General features: G+C 40.0%; 1 non-coding gene across 1 annotated transcript; it reads right to left on the reverse strand.

The window, feature by feature from the left end:
• Positions 1 to 9,756: 9,756 nt before the first annotated feature.
• LOC119468558 lies at positions 9,757 to 9,863 on the reverse strand. Its single transcript, XR_005197250.1, has one exon. It is a non-coding gene; the product is annotated as a U6 spliceosomal RNA (small nuclear RNA).
• Between the last annotated feature and the right edge of the window lie 9,560 nt (positions 9,864 to 19,423).

The raw sequence follows: 19,423 nt of genomic DNA on the forward strand, positions 1-19,423 counted from the left end.
TTTCCCCACACCCTGCTATCCCTCCCCTAGCCCCCTGTCCCCCAACAGACCCCAGTGTGTGATGTTCCCCTCCCTATGTCCACATGTTCTCATTGTTCAACACCATTTGTGAGTGAGAACATGCAGTGTTTGGTTTTCTGTTCTTGTGTCAGTTTGCTGAGAATGATGGTTTCTAGATTCATCCATGTCCCTGCAAAGCACATGAACTCATCATTTTTTATGGCTGCCTAATATTCCATGGTGTATATGTGCCACATTTTCTTTACCCAGTCTATCATTGATGGGCATTTGGATTGGTTCCAAGTCTTTGTTATTATAAACAGTGCCACAATGAACATATGTGTGCATGTGTCTTTATAATAGAACAATTTATAATCCAGGAAGGCTTGACTTTTAGAGGGATTTTAAATTTATCTAAACTAATGGCATTAAGGCTTACAAAAGTTAATAATAATCCCATATTATTGATGCAACTGCATCATGTTAATCATCTAAATTTGCATATTATCATATATGAACATATTTAAATTTTTAAAATTCTAAGCATACGTTAAATAATTCCAATAACTGCAATTACTGGAAAGATCCCTTTGTTTCTATTTCCCCAGATGACAAGTTACAGAAAGTCATTTAGTAGTCCTGAAAATCATTAACTAATACTACTGAACTTGAAGTTTCAAATTCTGTGTTGACAGGAACTGAATATTCAAAGGCAATGACATTGATCAACTGGAAGAGATTATTTCTTTTCAGGTGATGCAATAACTGATGTTACTTTCAGATGAAAAATAAAAGGATTTACATGCAAAGTATTTTCTTTGTGTTGCTTTTAATAGGGACATTTAAAAAGAATTAAAATGTCAGGTTTTCATGAAAGCGCAGCATCAGAACCAAGGTGAAAAATTTCCCTTTTCTAATAACAAAACTGTTACCTCAATTAATACTCAGAAGAAGTCCAACTAGAAGAATAAAGGAGCCATCATCTCCTAAACTGGAGGCAGACATCCCAGCATCTTCCAGGGTCTTCGCTCTCTTATCCTCTGCCTGATATGCTGACCTTCAGAAGAGAAAAGCGTGTTGTGTTGCATGTTGGTTGAAACCATCCACACTCCCTGTGAAGGTCTAGAGTTAAGGGTAAGCAGAGTCAACAGTGAAGGGTCTGTGTGCTCTACCCGTGGTGGTTAGTCCTTTGGCTGAGACTGCTGGTTGCCTTCCCTGTCTCTCCTTCTCTACCTTAGCAACAGATTGTATTTGGGACAGCCATGTACCAAGCTAATGACAGCCATATACCAAGCTGCATTTCTAAACTTTCCTTGCCTTTATAGGTGGACAATCAATAAGATGTATGAGGAATGTCTTTGAATGGGGCTTCCTGGAAATCTCCTTAAAGGGGCCTGATTCAGCTGAGATGAGTTCCTTTTTGCCACCTAATAATAAACAGCCCTAATTTTTAGGCCACTGTAGTCAGGTCACAGGGCCAACAGAAAAAAGCAATTCCTCACTCGTAAAAATTACCTTAAGCATTGAAAAGTTGTGCTTCAATACTTCTGTGAACCATAAAACAAATCCTCTTTATGTGATACAGTAAACACTGCTATTTACGTCTGAAGAACCAGTTACAAAGAGTTCTCAGGCCTGAACCTTTTATAAATTCAGTAGGTAAGGGAAAGAAAACCCTGCTACGGCTGGATCTGGACCCTGAGTGAAAAGATCTTTGTTTGTTTCACTGGTTCCTTCAGTAACTAAAACAAAGTAATTAGAAAGTCTTTTTAGAAGGTTGGTTTATCTAACAGATTAGTGGTTTATAATTTAATAACATAGCAATCCAAATGTTGTTATGAAGTCCCTGTGAAAGAAAGAAGAATGGAGATGTGGTTAAGAGTATAATCCCAGCTTAATCACTTTCTGACTCTAGGACCCTGAAGCAAGTGCTTTAAAAAAAGTTTTATCTAAAATGAGAATGATAGTGGCAATCAACTCAGAGACTGTGTGAAGACTAAATGTGGTAATAGATGTTTGGTTCTTCACACCTGTCTTGGAAACTAATAAATAAGCAGGTCATGCTAGCTATTGTTATTTTATGGCCAAAAGAAACCAATGTTTAAGCTTTAATTAGGTTCAGAGATAAGTAATAGAAAGACCTGAAGTAACAGTAGCTTAGATAAGGTAAAAATAATTGTCTGTCATGTAAAAGTCCAGATTTCTGTTATCTGTGTCTAGAATGGTGACTCTTCTCCAACTTAAATATTATCTCTGCTATTTACCTTTTCCTAGCCAGATCTTGATTTCTTTATAGTATATATTTAGTAACTTTATTTCTTTTTTTTGTACATGCATATTCTGCTTATGTAATTGCTAACTTTAAAAATTGTGAATTCAAAGAACAATATCCAAGTACATGAGCAATTAAGATGATGTGATTAGAGGTGGGTAGAGATTAGAAATCTACCATAGCATCATCAGAATCGAGGTGATAGGTGAAGGTTCTGGAGTTTGAACCCTGCAGGAATCAAGTCTGTGAAAAAAAGAGTTGCTAGAGAGAAAAGCAAAAAGTTAATTACTACTTGGATATCACTGTTAGGATGTGAGAAGAAGAAAAGAAATGAGCAAAACAAAACAAAAAACAAAAACTAAAGAGTAAGTATTCTTAATCCAATGGTTAATTTCCAGACACACATGCAAACGTTTTAGGAGTACCCACAGATACAATAAACCCATATATAGGGAAAAGCGAGGCTGAATATAAGATTCAGCATAAGGAGAGATTGTATATGAAGTGCTAAGGAGAGATTGGATGGGGAGGACTGTATGTGTATTTGTAGTGTGTTATGGACAAGGCACTAACTTTTGGTTTAAGTGGTGGTTTCACTGCCACTAAGTTACCATGCATTAGTTAACAATGACTCTTTATACAAAGATGAACACCAGAAAAGAAATAAATTCTAACAGGCAATTATTACATAAGAAATGGCTTCCCAAACAGAAAATATGAAGGAGAAAAAGATCACAGCTACAATATGAACAAAAAGCATGAATTCAGAAATAAATTTAATGAGAAATGTACACTCTCAGGGTTTTGGAGATTGGGGTTTACATGTCAGCTTTAGAAGTAATGCCATTTTTTTCTGGGCTCTGCGTCCTCATTAGAAATAAGAGAATCAGTTTACACAATTTTAGAATCTCTTTCAGCTTTAATTGGCTGTGTCTATATACACTTCCTTGTTGAAATTTTCAATGAACTTGACTATAACGTAAGTATTTCCATGAAATTTCACTGCCTCTAGTAAAGACCTTGAATAATCATCTAGAACATAAAAACAAAAACATTGTTTTTAAAAGCTGAACAGGAAGAATAATTGTTTAAAGCAGTTATATTTTTATTTCTCTATTTTGTTTGGGGAAAATAAAGTTCCGAGTTCCTGGGATGTGAACTCTCTCCTGATGAATATTATAATTTGCAGTGCTATATCCCTTCTGGCTTTATTTTTATGAATGTATTTCTGAAATTATAATGAAAGGCAAATAATGGAATGTGGTTGTTTTGTAATGGAGAGAATAATACGTGTAGGTCAAAAGAATTATGTCTGACTCTAGCTTTCTGGTTAGTAGCCATTTGATCTTATGTGAATCAGTTCACTTCTAAATAGAAGAGTCCTGATCTATACAATGAGATAATAATATAACCTCTGCAGGGATGCTGTGAACATGGAAAGGAGTAGTATAATGTCATTTTATAAAATGTAAAATGTTACGTATACTTCATAAATTATTTCACTAGCAGACTGCAAAAATTATATTTTGAAAATTTCCCATGTATGCCTGTCTTACCTGATCTGAAAGGAAGTACTCTATTGTTTGTGCAGTCTTGGCTTGGCTTGGCTTTGTTGCCCCAAAATTGAGTGCTTTGAAAAAACTGGAGGAAATTCTTAGAGGTAGTTTTTTTCCCCCGTAAACTAGACGATTTTATGTATTCAAATGCCTCCTCTGAATTGCTCCCCAATAATTTTGATAAAGAATGCTGCTTATATGAAAAGTTATACAAAATGAAAAGCCTACATTTCTCATAAAGCAACCTCATCTGCCTAGATTTTGCAAACTGTGAGGTCAGGATGGCTGGGATTAGGGGTTCCTTTAACATTGCTAAAGTTTTCAAACACAAATGCTTGCAGGGGCCGGGGCCATGAGGGAAAGGAATGACAAGCCCTGGGATGATAATCTTTTACTTTCTTCTTAATTAAACAGAAACAAAAACACCAGCATAATCTCAGTGATAAATATCAACTGGCACTTTCATCCTATTGGGTAGAGGAGAGAATGTTGGGGATATTATAAAATGAACTCCAGATACCCATCTAAAGAGGGTGTCTACTACTCAATGATAGCCAATTGTTCCTAATCTGACTTTTCAGGAAGGACTCCGTATCTTTTTATGTTTAAAATGCTCATAGATAATTCAAATTTCAACAATCACTGTGCTGATCAATACTGTTTATGGGGGAAAATGTTCTGTGCCGGATTCCAGTGGCCAGGTGATGACGACTAAGTGACACATGTATTATTGGGGAAAATCATATATCTTTGCAATTAAAAAGACTCTCTTGTGCCCCCCTTTCCATCCAGCTCTCTCTCTCTCTCATTTTAGCTCTCATAACACTGAATCTATAATTATTTACTAAATGCATTGTTTCTTCTAGCTTTCTCTTGACTAGATGGTAGTTTGGAGAAGGCGAGGAATTAGATTTCTGTGGTCCCCAGGTCAGTGTTTCTTTTTTTTCTTTTTTCTCTTTAGCATTTCCAGCTGAAGCTCAGTGTTTCTTAAACTTGAGTTCAGCAGAGGCATCTCTTAAGGTCTTACTGGCAGGGATTCTGATTCCTTGAATTAAGGTGAATCCCACATGCACACTTTTTAAAAAAATCACATAACACTTTGAAAAGTGTTGCCTTAAAGCAGTGGTTGGGTTCTGCTATTTTTTTCCTTTAGCCAGGACCTATGGACTGTTCAGTTTGCACACATTTTCATAAACGAATGTGCTCCTGCAGTCCTGGTGGATCACAGGTAAAGATGGCTAAAGTTTTGTATTGTGCTCTTCTCCTCCTGCTTGATGGGGTGGGAACGGAGGTGGAGCAGGGCACAACCAGGCTCCATGACCCACTGCTCTATGTTATTTAGCACACAGCTAGGTCCCTTTAGAGGATACTTTTTACTGTTCTTTGTTTTAAAAATTTACGGTTACTCCAATGCAAAATTTTTAAATTCTCACTTTTAGGAGAGTGATCAAAAGAAGCCAACTTGCTTCTTACTTTCCCAGTCAATAGCAAAAGTTCATATACGATTTGAAGCTCCTGCAGCATATTAGCCCAAACTAAGCATTGGTAAGCCAGAGACAGTGCAACCTTCCAGGTACGATTCTTATCGTTCCAAGAAAAGACCAGTTCTATGTGATATGAGTGCTCAAAAAGAATTTTTCTTTGGTAAACCGATATAGTCTTTTCCTGATAGCAGATGGAAAACTAACAATTATGTAAAGCAGCATTGCAGAGATGTGCTTCCTTCCTTCCCTTTCTCTCTCTTTCTGTCCCTCCCTTCCTTCCTTCCTTCCTTCCTTCCTTCCTTCCTTCCTTCCTTCCTTCCTTCCTTCCTTCCTTCCTTCCTTCTATCCTTCCCTGCCTCTCTCCCTTTCTTCTTTCAACAGGGTCTCACTCTATCACCCAGGCTGGAGTGCAGTGGCGTGATCTTAGTTCACTGCAGCCTGGAACTCCAGGGCTCGTGCAATCCTCCTGACTCAGCCTCCCAAGGCGCTGGGACTGCAGATATGCACCACCATGTTTGGCTAATTTTTAAAATTTTTTATAGAGACAGTGTCTCACTCTGTTGCCCAGGCTGGTTTCAAACTCCTGACCTCAAGCAATCCTCCTGCCTCATCTCCCAGAGCCACTATGCCCAGCCCTTCTCTTAAATATTCATATAGGATACTTTGTTACCTTTATTGTCAACAAAAAAGAGGTATCATCAGGATTAATATACCCATGAAAATATAATTCTGACCTCTGTCAAGCACAGCAATAAGAGGGAAATGTATTTTAACTATTAAGCATTACTTTCCTTCTTTTTTTCTTTTTTTTTTTTTTGAGACAGAGTCCTGCCTCAGCTTCCTTAGTAGCTGGGCGCACCATCATGCCTGGCTAATTTTTATATTTTTTAGTCGAGATGGGGTTTCACCATGTTGGTAAGGTTGGTCTTGAGCTCCTGATCTCATGATCTGCCCACCTCGGCCTCCCAAAGTGCTGGGATTACAAGCATGAGCCACTACGCCCAACTCTAAGTGTAACTGTCTTTACAAAATCTCTGATTTTAAATGATTGTCTGACATTCCATCATGTTATCTTTGGCCAAATTACCAATTTTTCATTGTTAATGAGCCACTTTGACAGGAAAATTCACAGGTTTTCTTTCTAGGTAAGCTAGGAGGCTTTCACATAAATGCTCACTTAATTCCATCAACAACCTGAAATGAGGGGTTTGTTTCTCATTCTACAGGTGATGATGCTAAGGCTCAGTGAAGCTAATAAAGTTTCTCAGAATCACAAACCAAGTCAGTGCAAAAACAGAAGTCAGCCATAGCTTAACTATATGCTACTTGGCAGAGGACATATCAATTGAGATTCTTTTTATTGCAGTTAACAAGAACCAGCGGGAGTTTTATAGTACCTTTCAGAGTGGATAGGAGGTTAGAGAACCAAAGAACCAAGACAAGTCTTAGAACAGCTTCCAGATATCTAGCCAGCAGGATCCACTCTGGGCTTCTCTTTAGAATGAAAAGCTCAAAAGTTGTCTTCCTTGTCCTAATTTAGCTTGCTGGCAATTCAAAGTGTCAGGAGAGAAATCCCTACTGTCCCAGATGAAATCACACACTCCTTTGCTAGGGAAAGGGAAAAATGCTGATCACATTTAGTGCTGCCAAGACTGCTTATCCCTGGGAGAAATAACTCCCCTAAGTGAAATAAAGGTGCTCTAAGGAACTGAAAATTGGTGCTGAGATATATCCTTTCTTCCAAAAAGTCAACAAAAGTCCATATGCACTGACTGAGGGAGTTAGTTACACACATGAAAAGGAAAAATTCATATGCAGTTGTCTTTTAGGACATCAACCTCTTGTAATTCTCCTAATTAATAATAAGCTCCATAATAGATTGTTAGGAGAAATTGGGGAATATTCTCTTTTTAGGAATTCTCCTTTTAGGAGAATATTCCCTAATTTCTCCTAACAATGTATCATGGAGCTTATATACCTGGATTTGCTCAGATCCTTCCTTAATATCTTCTTATATCATAGATCTACCACCACCAACTCTGACAAAATTTTTGCTGGTAGTTTTTACATAACTACTTTATGCAAAAGTAATACAATTGACCGTTGAACAATGTGGGGATTAGTGATGCCAATCCCTGTGCAGGCGAAAATCTGAGTATAAGTTTTGACTTCCCCAAACCCTACTGTTGACTAAAAACCTTATTGATGACATACATAGCCAATCAATATACATTTTATATGGTATATATATTAAATACCGTATTCTTGTAATAAAGTAAGTTAGAGAAAAGAAAATGTTTTTAAGAAAATCATAAGGAAGAGAAAATACATTTTCTATTTAGTAAGTGGAAGTGGATCATCACAAAGGCCTTCATCCTCATCGTGTTCGTGTTGAGTGGGCTGAGGCGGGGGAAGCAGAGAGAGTGCTCTTGCTGTCTCAGGGGTGGCAGAGGCAACACATATAAGTGAACACGCACAGTTCAAACCCATGTTGTCTGAAGGTCAACTATACTTTGATTTCATCTAAATGACCACCTTTGAGATCCCAAGAATGTCTATATGCAGAACATGAGACACAAAGACTTACTTTTATTCACAGACTTTGTGATAAATGTGATGTGCCCTCTCCTGTTCTTGGAAGTTTTGTCACATTTCTGACCCTTCGCATGTCTCACTCAACTGCAACAGGATGAAGAGATCTGATCACAGCTTGAACCGGGTCAGTCCCAACCACTTGGGTGGCAACAGACAGAGCTTGATGTCCAAAGAGTGTAACAGATGATCTTAGACTTCCAAATGAAATTTGTAGAGTATCTCGATGGGAAAATCAAAGAATGAGAGATACTGTTCATTTTGTCTCAATGGTAAAATCTAAGAATGAGAGATAGCCTTCATTTCTAGTCAGGTTGGGAGTTAATACCAGAAAAGTTTGTCAGTGGTAGTAGGATTCAGACCACTGTGCTGGAGTTTGGGGACAAAACTCCAAGTCATTCATTCACGCTATAATGCCCCATCAGTCTATAGAAAAGGCTGTTCCAGGTAGGTGCCCTTTGTCGGTGGAACTTCTCCAGTCCACCTCGTACTTGGTTCACCTGTTACTTTAATTATGGCTTTCCTAATTCACTGATATCCTGCGTTTGGACTTTATACTGTGAAGGGGGAAAATAAATCTTGGGACCCCAAAATCACTAAGCCAAGGAAAAAGTCAAACTGGGAACTACATCAGGCAAACTTGTCTCCCATTTTAATTCCTAAATAAGATATCTAAAAGTACGAGTTCCTTATCTCCCCAACATTTTGCCCACAAGGAAATTCCTTGTGGGCTTCAAGAACTTTACCCTAAAACAGTTCTGTTGAATTTCACCCTTGGAATGTTAGTCAACAGCCTATCTTCACAAGTACAAAAAGTCATCCCTCTGCTCACCTGAGACAAATGCATGTCTGACTGTTTCTTCTGCCCAATTTATGTAAAAATGCAGATTCACCGAGCCAGACTAAATTGTGTAGTTAGTGAAAGGCTGATCAAGGACTCAAAAGAATGCAGCTTTCTGTCTCTTATCTACCTGTGGCCTGATAATGGAAGGTCCCACCATTATCTACTTTGAATTATCCCACCTTACCTGACTGAACCAATATACATCTTACACATATCGATTGATGTCTCACATCTCTCTAAATGTATAAAAGCAAGTTGTATCCCGACCACCTTGGACACATGTCACCAGGATCTCCTGAAGCTGTGGCATGGGTGTGTCCTTAACCTTGGTAAAATAAACTTTCTAAATTTGCTGAGACCTGTCTCAGATATTTTGGGTTCATGGTACCTTGGTCCCCTTCGGCTGAGCTGGCTTGCTTTCTAACAAGCTCCTGGCTTTTGACCTTAGTTGTATGTCTGCTCTCCATCTTCTGTGTCCAGTTCTCTGTGGCACAAGACAGGGCACTAAGGGCACTCTGTTTTGGACCCTCTCCTTCAAGTAGGGGAAAATTGGACAGGGAGGAGCTAGGCCCTCTCTAGGAATGCTGTATCCCTCCTGTCGACGCTCAGGGCTAGTCCTGGGACAAGCTGTGAGGAAGGGAGGAAAGCAGAGGCTAGAAATTGGCCAAAGCTTCACATTTGCCTGTGAATAGCCCACTTGGGCCAGCCTTTCAGCCTGATTGATATTCTATTTGCTCTTCTTGACCTTACTAGCTCCTGAGGAGAGGTAATTGTAAGTTTACAGCTCCCAAGGAGAGGTAATTGTAACTCTACACAGGAGTCGATGTGCAGATGAACCATGTTTGTGACCAGGCTAAAAGTTTTGCTGGAAGTTTCCATCACATACCTAATAGGCTTATTTAGCCTCAGTAATACAGTGGAATATTTGGGGACGAATAATTAATTAGATATAGTACTTCTTAATTCCTATTTTAAGAGTTGCTATTCTTTTTTTTTTTTAAACCTTTAAAAATTATGGAATGCTTCACAAATTTGCATGTCATCCTTGCGCAGGGGCCATGCTAATCTTCTCTGTATCGTTCCAATTTTATTATATGTGCTGCTGAAGCAAGCACAAGAGTTGCTATTCTTAAAAGATTATCTTGTTTAAACATTCAGTTTATATTCCTCTAAAGATATTTTTTGAGTCTCTTTTTGGCCTTTCAAAAACTTCTGACAGTAATTTTTATGTACTTGGAAATGAACTCTCATAGAGGGTTGCAAAATTGTGCCCCAGGCTTTTACTGGACCATCAGGCATGATTTGTTTTGCTATTTACTATGTTTGTATTTCAACAATTACATTTAAAAAATATTTTCAAGTGGTTCTTCATAACTGCTTATTCATGCGTCACATTCTTCTTTATTTTTATAAAGACATTTATTATGTTTATTTTTAATTCCCATTCTGCCTGTTCTACTGGTTCTGTTTCTCTTTGGAAGGGTGTTCTGTTTACCATCTGTCTGTTGTTCCTCAGATGTCACGTAATTTCCCCTGCTATGAATTTATCTTTATTGCTTTGGGACAGCAATAGTTCTATGGCAATAGTTAGTTGTGGTTTTTTTTCTCTGAATGTAAAACACTTAGTATAGGCCAGGCGAGGTGGCTCACGCTTGTAATCCCAGCACTTTGGGAGGCTGAGGCGGGTGAATCACGAGGTCAGAAGATCAAGACCATCCTGGCCAACATGGGGAAACTGTTTCTACTAAAATACAAAAAAAAAATTAGCTGGATGTGGTGGCATGCACCTGTAGTCCCAGCTACTTGGGAGGCTGTGGCAGGAGAATTACTTGAACCAAGGAGGTGGAGGTTGCAGTGAGCCAAGATTGTGCCCCTGCACTCCAGCCTGGCGACACAGTGAGACTCCATCTCAAAAAAAACCAAAACAAAACAAAACTGAAAAAACCACTTAGAATAGTGACTGGTGAAGAAAGCACTCAAAACTTGCCAGCTAGGCTATATTTTCTATGGCTACATAACAAATTACCCCAGAGAGCAGCTTAAAACTGTACCCATTTATTATGTCATAGTTCCATAGTTTATAAATCTGCATGGGTTCTTCCGGGGTCTCTGGCTCAGGGAATCCTTGTCAGGCTGGACTCCCACATCTGGAGGGTCTGGGAAAGAATCCACTTCCAGAATCATTGTTGGCAGAATCGCTTCTTGCAGTTGTTAGATGACTTCTGTCTTTTCTTATCTTCTGCTGGATTGTTGTTACCTTGCGGAAGCTTCCCTCTGTTACTTGCCATGGGGCCTTTCCATTTCAGAGCCTGGACTGCCTCCTCAACTCTTTCTCATGCTTGGAATAGTTCTGACTATCTCTTTGGCTACTCTTTTAAATGCATTTAAATGGCACATGTGATTAGCTCATGCCCACCTGGGAAAACCTCCCTTTTGCTTAATTTAAAGTAATCTGTCTAGTGCAATTATTTGCTAGGGGTGCCATCACAAAATACAAGAAAATGGGTGGTTTAAACAACAGAAATGTATCTTCTCAACAGTTCTGGCGGCGGAAAGTCTGAAATTCAGTCATCTGGTGGGTTGGAACCTTCTGAGGACTGTGAGGGAGGATCCATTCCATGCTCATCTCTTAAGTTACCCCAGTCTTAGGCATTCCTTGGCTTGTAGATGGCCTCCCTGTGTCTTTACATTGTCTTCCCCTTACTAGTACTGTATCTGTCTGTATACACATTTCTCCCCCTTTTAAAAATTAGTACATAAGTCATAATGGATTAGGGCCCACCCTAACGACCTACCTCATCTTAACTTGAACATCTGTAAAGACGCCATTTCTTTCTCTTTTTGAGATGGAGTCTTGCTCTGTCACTCAGGCTGGAGCACAGCAATGGTACCATCTTGGCTCACTGCGGCCTCTGCCTCCAGGGTTCAAGCGATTCTGCTGCCTCAGCCTCCTGAGTAGCAGGGATTACAGGTGCTTGCCACCACACCCAGCTAATTTTTGTATTTTTAGCAGAAATGGGGTTTTGCCACATTAGTTAGGTTGGTCTCAAACTCCTGACCTCAAGTGATCCGCCCACCTTGGCATCCCAAAGTGCTGGGATTACAGGCATGAGGCATCATGCCCGGCTCATATTTCTAAATAGGGTCACGTTCACAGGGACTAGGGGTTAGGAATTCAGCATCCTTTAAAACCCATAAGAATTAGTAGCCTGAATGAATCTGCAAAATAAATGAGGGAACAGAAGCCAAAGAGGGTAAATGACTATCAGATGGACTAGATCCCAGGCGCAAGGACTCGTTACTTCAGCCCTTCATTCTCTGTGTGTGTTCACAGTCTCCATTTAAATATATATGTTGTATAATGAACAACAATAGTAATTTGGAATTTGGGAAAAATTTATGTCCTGCTTTGATGGACTGGAAGATGAAACGTGCTTTACGAAAAGCCTCTTTATCAATAGGTGAGTGGCTATGAAATGGGAGTAGGAACCCACAGGAAAGAAACTAAATGACCTGCTGAAAATGAGAAGAAAATGAGCTGCTGAACCTGCCAGCTGGCGCCACTGCTTAAGTGGATTATGAACTGAATATAGAAAATATTAGGGAACAAAGAGCTGTATGAGTGTTCACAGCTGCTCTCCTCACATGCGTGACCCCTTCCCAAACACATTCTCTGAACGAATCGCTCTCATCAGGAAAGTGGCCTCTCTACGGAATAACAAACAAGACATTCTCTACAACTGCTTGGGCAAAGAGAAGTTTTGCCATGGAGGGGTCTGCTCTTACCTATGTTTTGTAGAATGCTCTGCAGAGAAACTCTTACTTTGTTCATGATTTGTCTAATTCCTGGAAAACATCAGCATTGTAATTTAGGATTAGAGTCTGTTGAAAAGATGTGCCTGTATTTAAAAAAAAATAAGAAACAATGCTGTGAACTGCAGATTTTCTGAGAAAGTCAGAATTATCTGGAATAATCTGGCCCACACATTTCCTCTCAACTGAGAACACAAGGTTTGGAATCAGGCCAGATGACCTAAGGTTATAACTCTGGGTCTAACTACATGACCTTGTCCAAATTACTTAATGTTCATAAATCTCCATTTAGCTATCAATAAACAGGGCTAATAATACATACATACCTCATGGGGATGCTGTGAAGATGAGATGAAATCCATCGTCAAGGAATGTTAGCCAGAATCAGAATCCTCATCACCACGACATTCTCAAAGTCTCTTTAGATCCAAATTGAACATTTTCAGAAATTTTTTTTTTTTTTTTTTTTTTTTTTAAACCGGAGTTTGCTATTATTACCCCACCTGGAGTAACCTAATATGATATTGGCCCACCGCAACCTCCACCTCCTGGGTTCAAGCAATTCTCCTGCCTCAGCCTCCTGAGTAGCTGGGACTACAGGCATTTGCCACCATGTCCAGCTAATTTTTGTATTTTTAGTAGAGACAGGGTTTCATCATGTTGACCAGGATGGTCTCTATCTCTTGACCTCATGATCCACCCACCTCGGCCTCCCAAAGTGCTGGGATTATAGGCGTGAGCCACCACACCCAGCCCAGGAATAATTTTTAAAAATAAAATCTATCTTTTCTTTGTAAATTTGCTTTTCAGTTTAATGCTTAATATTTTGATCAGTGGAATGAACTTTTTCAGCATCCTAAAATTATGTTAATATTCAGGAAAATATTGCTTAATAAATTTTTTGGATTAGAGAATAGTGCACGAATGCAGCAAATTCTCTTGTCAGGATTGCAAGCTGACTCAATTAAAAGACCACTGTTTTTTTTTCTTACTTATTTATTTAGACAGAGTCGCTGCAGCCCAAGCTGGAGTGCAGTAGTATGATCATAGCTCACTGCAGCTCTGAATATCAGGGCTCAAGTGATCCTCCTGTCTCACTACCTAAGTAGCTGGAACTGCAGGTGTGCACTAGAATGCCTGGCTAATTTTAAATTTTTTGTAGTGTTGAGGTCTCACTATGTTGCCCAAGCTTGGTCTCAAACTCCTGGACTCAAGTGATCTCCACAACTTTGCCTCCCAAAATGTTGGGATTACAGGTGTGAGCCACCACAGCCAGCCACGGAAAAGAAGACTAAATGTGAACATCAAGAACCTTGATGTTATCAGCTCGGCATGGTGGAACATTGCCTGTAATCCTAGCTACTTGGGAAGCTGAGGCAGGAGAATCACTTGAACCTGGGAGGTGGAGGTTAATGGTAAGCTGAGATCATGCCACTGCACTCCAGCCTGGGTGACAGAGTGAGACCCTATCTCTATTTTTTTTTTTAAACCTTGATATTCTTTAACAACCTTGTCACTAGCCAGTGGGATGTCATCCAGTGCCTTGAATCTTGGCTTCCTTCTTCATCAGATTTAGGAACTAATGAGGCATAACTGAGTAAGCAATAGAGGACCCATAAAAGAAAAGGTCTCCATTGCAAGAACGATAATATTTCTAAAGTGAAATACGAAATTTAGAAGAAAGAACAGCTTATGTAAAAGAACATGAACTTTTTTTAGACATCGAGTTAACTAATGAGTTTAAGAATAGAAATTTCTAGAAACTAGTTGGCAATCTACAACTGGATTTCAGCAGTGAAGATTGAAAATGTCAAAATTAGGATAATTGCTTGGACAGAATATTTGATGTTATTAGAGTGAATGATATGTTTGATGATTAATTTATAGATAGATAGGAAAAGAATTTATAGATGGCTGTAAATTATCTTTGGGGAGAAGAATGGGAACTAGAGAAAGAGAGGTCAAGGGAGAGTCACAATAGTGTATGCATCATTATAAATGTGCACATGTCCTCATGGCCAGGCAGTGATGTGTGAAATGAAGAAATACAACTTTTGCTAAAACAACATGCTGACCAAAAATAAAAAAAAGCAGCAGCCCAGGCATGGTGGCTCATGCCTGTAATCCCAGCACTTTGGGAGACCAAGGCTGGTGAATCACCTGAGGTCAGGAGTTTGAGACCAGCATGGCCAACATGATGAAACCCTCTTTGTACTAAAAATACAAAAATTAGTCAGGTATGGTGGCACGTGCCTGTAATTCCAGCTACTAGCGAGACTGAGGCAGGAGGATCGCTTGAACCTGGGATGTGGAGGCTTTAGTGAGCCGAGATCATGTCACTGCACTCCAGCCTGGGCAACAGAGCAAGAGTCTGTTTCAATAAATGAATGAATGAGAAGAAGAAGAGAAAGAGAAGAAAGACAAGAGAAAAATTCTTTGGGCCTAATTAGGCACTGAGTAGCCATGAGGTTGGAGAATCAATGTTCATTGAATTTAACCCTGAAGAAATTTTTTTGTGGCTTTCAGCACTGCTGGTTAATCAGAGGAGTAGATGGGTTACAAACCATCTGCTGGTTCATCAATAGGAAAGTAAATGATGCAAAAATAGAGAGAAATCCTAGGAGTGTAGGAGTGAAAAGAAGGAAAGACTCCATATGGTAGCCAAAAGGGATGAGGAGGGGAAGGGAAGAGAAATATGCAATCTATGGAGACAGGGAAGGAAGCAGATTATCAGGGCACGGCTGAGGTGAGATCATGGGGCACTCCCATAATCAAGTGGAGTTAAGCTTTGAAATGTTAGGCTAAAATAGTAATAATCTTCAAATATTTACTTATTTGGCAGAATGATTAGCTTAGAAGCAAACTGTTAAAGGCAACTTCTCTGTTTCTGAAATTCATCCTTATTATTTTACATAAAGGTATATTGCAACCAGAGTAAGTTATAAATGTGTGGGCATTAAAAGATGTCATATTACCTTATTAATTTTAATGACTGACCCTTATTTCCTCCAATTTAAAAATTTTATTTAGCTAGTTCTAGTAATCCCTAGGGAGTCTTGTTTTGCTGAACAGCTGCCTCTGATGCTGGCACACAATGACCTTTTTCCAACCTTCTGGATCCAGCCTTCATGAGAAGGGGAGCTAACAAACTAATTAGACTGGTAGCTTAAAAAAATATCAATCTTGGTACATGCCCAGGCTAAAAAGTCTTACATGTACAAAAACAGAACATTTGCATCTGCCCAACTGTTCAAGACTGCTGACCTTAGGCTTTTATCTCACACTTAAAAAATGGGTTTAGCCAGGCATGGTGGCTCACTCCTGTAATCCCAGCACTTTGGGAGGCTGAGGCCCATGGATCATATGCGGTCAGGAGTTCGAGACCAGTCTGACCAACATGGAGAAACCTCATCTCTACTAAAAAATACAAAATTAGCTGGATGTGGTGGTGCATGCCTATAATCCCAGATACTCGAGAGGCCAAGGCAGGAGAATCGCTTGAACCTGGGAGGTTGAGGTTGCGGTGAGCCAAGATAACCCCATTGCACTCCAGCATGCACAACAAGAGAAAAACTCCATCTCAAACACAAACAAACAAACAACAACAACAAAATGGTTTTGTTTTGCACTTTGGCATACTGTATAGAAGCATGACACATTTGTAGAATTAAAAACTATATTTGGAATGATGAAACCTACACTGGGAAAAATTTTGGAGCTATAACTCAACAATTTGTCACTGATGGAAATATGTAAGCTCTGCCTCCTGAGTTCAAGTGATTCTCTTGCTTCAGCCTCCTAAGTAGCTGGGACTAGTGGCATGCACCACCACGCCTGGCTAATTTTGTACTTTTAGTAGAGATGGGGTTTCACTATGCTGACCAGGCTGATCTCGAACTCCTGGCCTAATGCAATCCACCTGCTTTGGCCTACCAGAGTATTGGGATTACAGACATGAGCCACTGCACCCACCCAAAAAGTGGTTAATTTCTTGTACTGCATAAAGAAAAAACCCACATGTATTAATAGTTGGCTTGTAAAATATGGTATTTTCTGCCCAACACCTGGTAGAACTGGTTTTGCTTAATGTGACTATCATGTCAGTGGGGTTGTATTTATCAGTGCCAGAAGAGAAGTCAAAGATAAGACATAATATTTTTCAAGCCATTAACCACCTGTATCAGAATTACTTAGATGTTTAATAAAAGGCAGATTCCAAGTTTTCCTACTCGATCTACTGAATCTCTGCAGGAAAGTCCTGGTAATTTCCTGTTTTAATAAGCTCTTAGGTGATTCTTATGAAAACCAAAGTTTGAGAACTAGATTTTGAAACATATAACTTACAATTAGATTCAGTACTATTCAGAGGGAGCAAAATTTGGCATATCCTTTATAATGCGCCAATTTTAAGGTAAGATCCAAGATGGCCAAATAGGAACACCTCTAGAGTGCAGTTCCAAGCGAATATGCGGAGGGTGAGTGACCACCGCATTTCCAAATGAATTTTTACTGCCCACAGACCAGGAGATTCCCTGGTGGAAAAGTGCCACGAGTCTCCAGGGCAGATGTTTCAGCCAGCGCAGTGGATTTCCGCACAGAAACTCACACAAATCCGGTCGCTATTTCAACTGACAACTGGAATGCCTAGGAGACAGAGTTGCCCATTCAACTGAAAAAAAGGGGGCTGAAACAGGAAGCCAGGTGATCTGGCTCAGCTGGTCCCACCCCCACAAAGACCAGCAATCTGAAATGCTCTGGATTGAGAATTTCACAGCAAACACAGCTGGACCCAAGATGGTCCAGCTCTGTGTGGGGGAAGGGCGTCTGCCATTACTGAGGCAGTCCACCACTACAGAGGCAGTCCACCATTACTGAGGGAGTCCACCATTACAGAGTCAGTCTGCCATTACTGAGGCAGACCACCATTACCAAGGCAGTTCTAACTATACCCCTATAAAAAAAACTGCAAGGAAGTTTACACAGCCGCTAGGCAGAGCCCACAGCAGCTCAGCAACGCCTCTGCTGGCAGACTGTGACTAGACTACCTCCTTGCTGGGTAGTGCATCCTTGCAAAAAGGCAGCAGAATTACAGGAACTTATAAATAAAGCCCCACCTTCCCGGGACAGAGCACCTGGGAAAAAAGGTGGTTATGAGTTCCACTGCAGCAGACTTAAATGCACCTGCCCAGCAGCTCTGAACAGAACAATGGAGCTCACAACTTGGCACTTGAGCTCCTGTAAGGGACAGGCTGTCTCCTCAAGCATCTCCCTGTCCACTGTATAACCAAAGACACCTCATAAAGGAGAGCTCAGGCTGACATCTGGCAGGTATCCTTCTGGGACAAAGATAACAGAAGAAGAAACTGGCAGCAACCCTTACTGTTCTGCAGCCACTGCAGGTGATCCCCAGGCAAGTAGGGTTGGAGTGGACCTCCAGTGGTCCTACAGCAGGGGGGCATGACTGTTAGAAGGAAAACTAAGAAATAGAAAGAAATAGCTTCATCAGCAACAAAAAGGACATCCACTCAGGGACCCCTTTTGAAAGTTACCAACCACAAAGACCACAGGTAGATAAATCCACAAAGATGGGAAGAAACCAGGGCAAAAAGGATGAAAATACCCAAAACCAGAGCACCTCTCCTCCTCCAAGGGAACACAACCCCTCACCAGCAAGGGAACAAGGCTGGATGAAGGATGAATCTGATGAATTGACAAAAAAGGCTTCAGAAGGTGGATAATAAACTTCTCTGAGCTAAAATATCATGTTCTGGCCCAATGTAATGAAACTAAGAACCTTGAAAAAAGGTTTGAGGAAGTGCTAATGAGAATAAATAGCTTAGAGAGGAATATAAATGAATTGATGGAGCTGAAAAACACAACAAGAGAACTTCGTGAAGGATACATAAGTTTCAATAGCCAAATGATTCAACCAGAAGAAAGGATATCAGAGATTGAAGATCAACTCAGTGAAATAAAATGAGAAGGCCAGAATAGAGAAAAAAAAGAGTAAAAAGAAATGAACAAAGCCTCCAAGAAATACGGGATTATGGGAAAAGACCTAATCTACGCTTGATAGGTATACCTGTATGTGACAGACAGAATGAATCCAAGCTGGAAAATACTCTTCAGGATATTATCCAGGAGAACTTTCCCAACCTAGCAAGGCAGACCAACATTCAAGCCCAGGAAATACAGAGAACACCACAAAGATATTCCTCAAGAAGAGCAACCCCAAGGCACATAATCGTCAGATTCACTAGGGTTGAAATGAAGGAAAAAATGCTAAGGGCAGCCAGAGAAAAAGGTCAGGTTACCCACAAAAGGAAGCCCATCAGACTCACAGCAGATCTTTCAGCAGAAACCCTACAAGCCAGAAGAGAGTGGGGACCAATATTCAACATCCTTAAAGAAAAGAACTTTCAACGTAGAATTTCATATCCAGCCAAACCAAGCTTGATAAGTGAAGGAGAAATAAAATCCTTTATGAACAAGCGATTGCTCAGAGATTTCATCACCACCAGGCCTGCTTTACAAGAGCTCCTGAAAGAAGCGCTAAACATAGCAAGGAACAACCAGTACCAGGCACTCCAAAAATATACCAAATGATAAAGAGCATTGACACAAAGAAGAAACTGCATCATCTAATGGGCAAAACAACCAGCTAGCATCAAAATGGCAGGATAAATTCACACATAGCAATATTAACCTTAAATGTAAATGGGCTAAATGCCCCAATCAAAAGACACAGACTGGTGAATTGGATAAAAAGTTAAACCCATTGGTGTGCTGTATCCAGGAAACCCATCTCACATGCAAGGATACATATAGGCTCAAAATAAAGGGATGGAGGAAGATTTACCAA

Source organism: Cebus imitator, unplaced genomic scaffold (genome assembly GCF_001604975.1).
Source record: "Cebus imitator isolate Cc_AM_T3 unplaced genomic scaffold, Cebus_imitator-1.0 Scaffold17, whole genome shotgun sequence".
Taxonomy (NCBI): Eukaryota; Metazoa; Chordata; class Mammalia; order Primates; family Cebidae; genus Cebus; species Cebus imitator.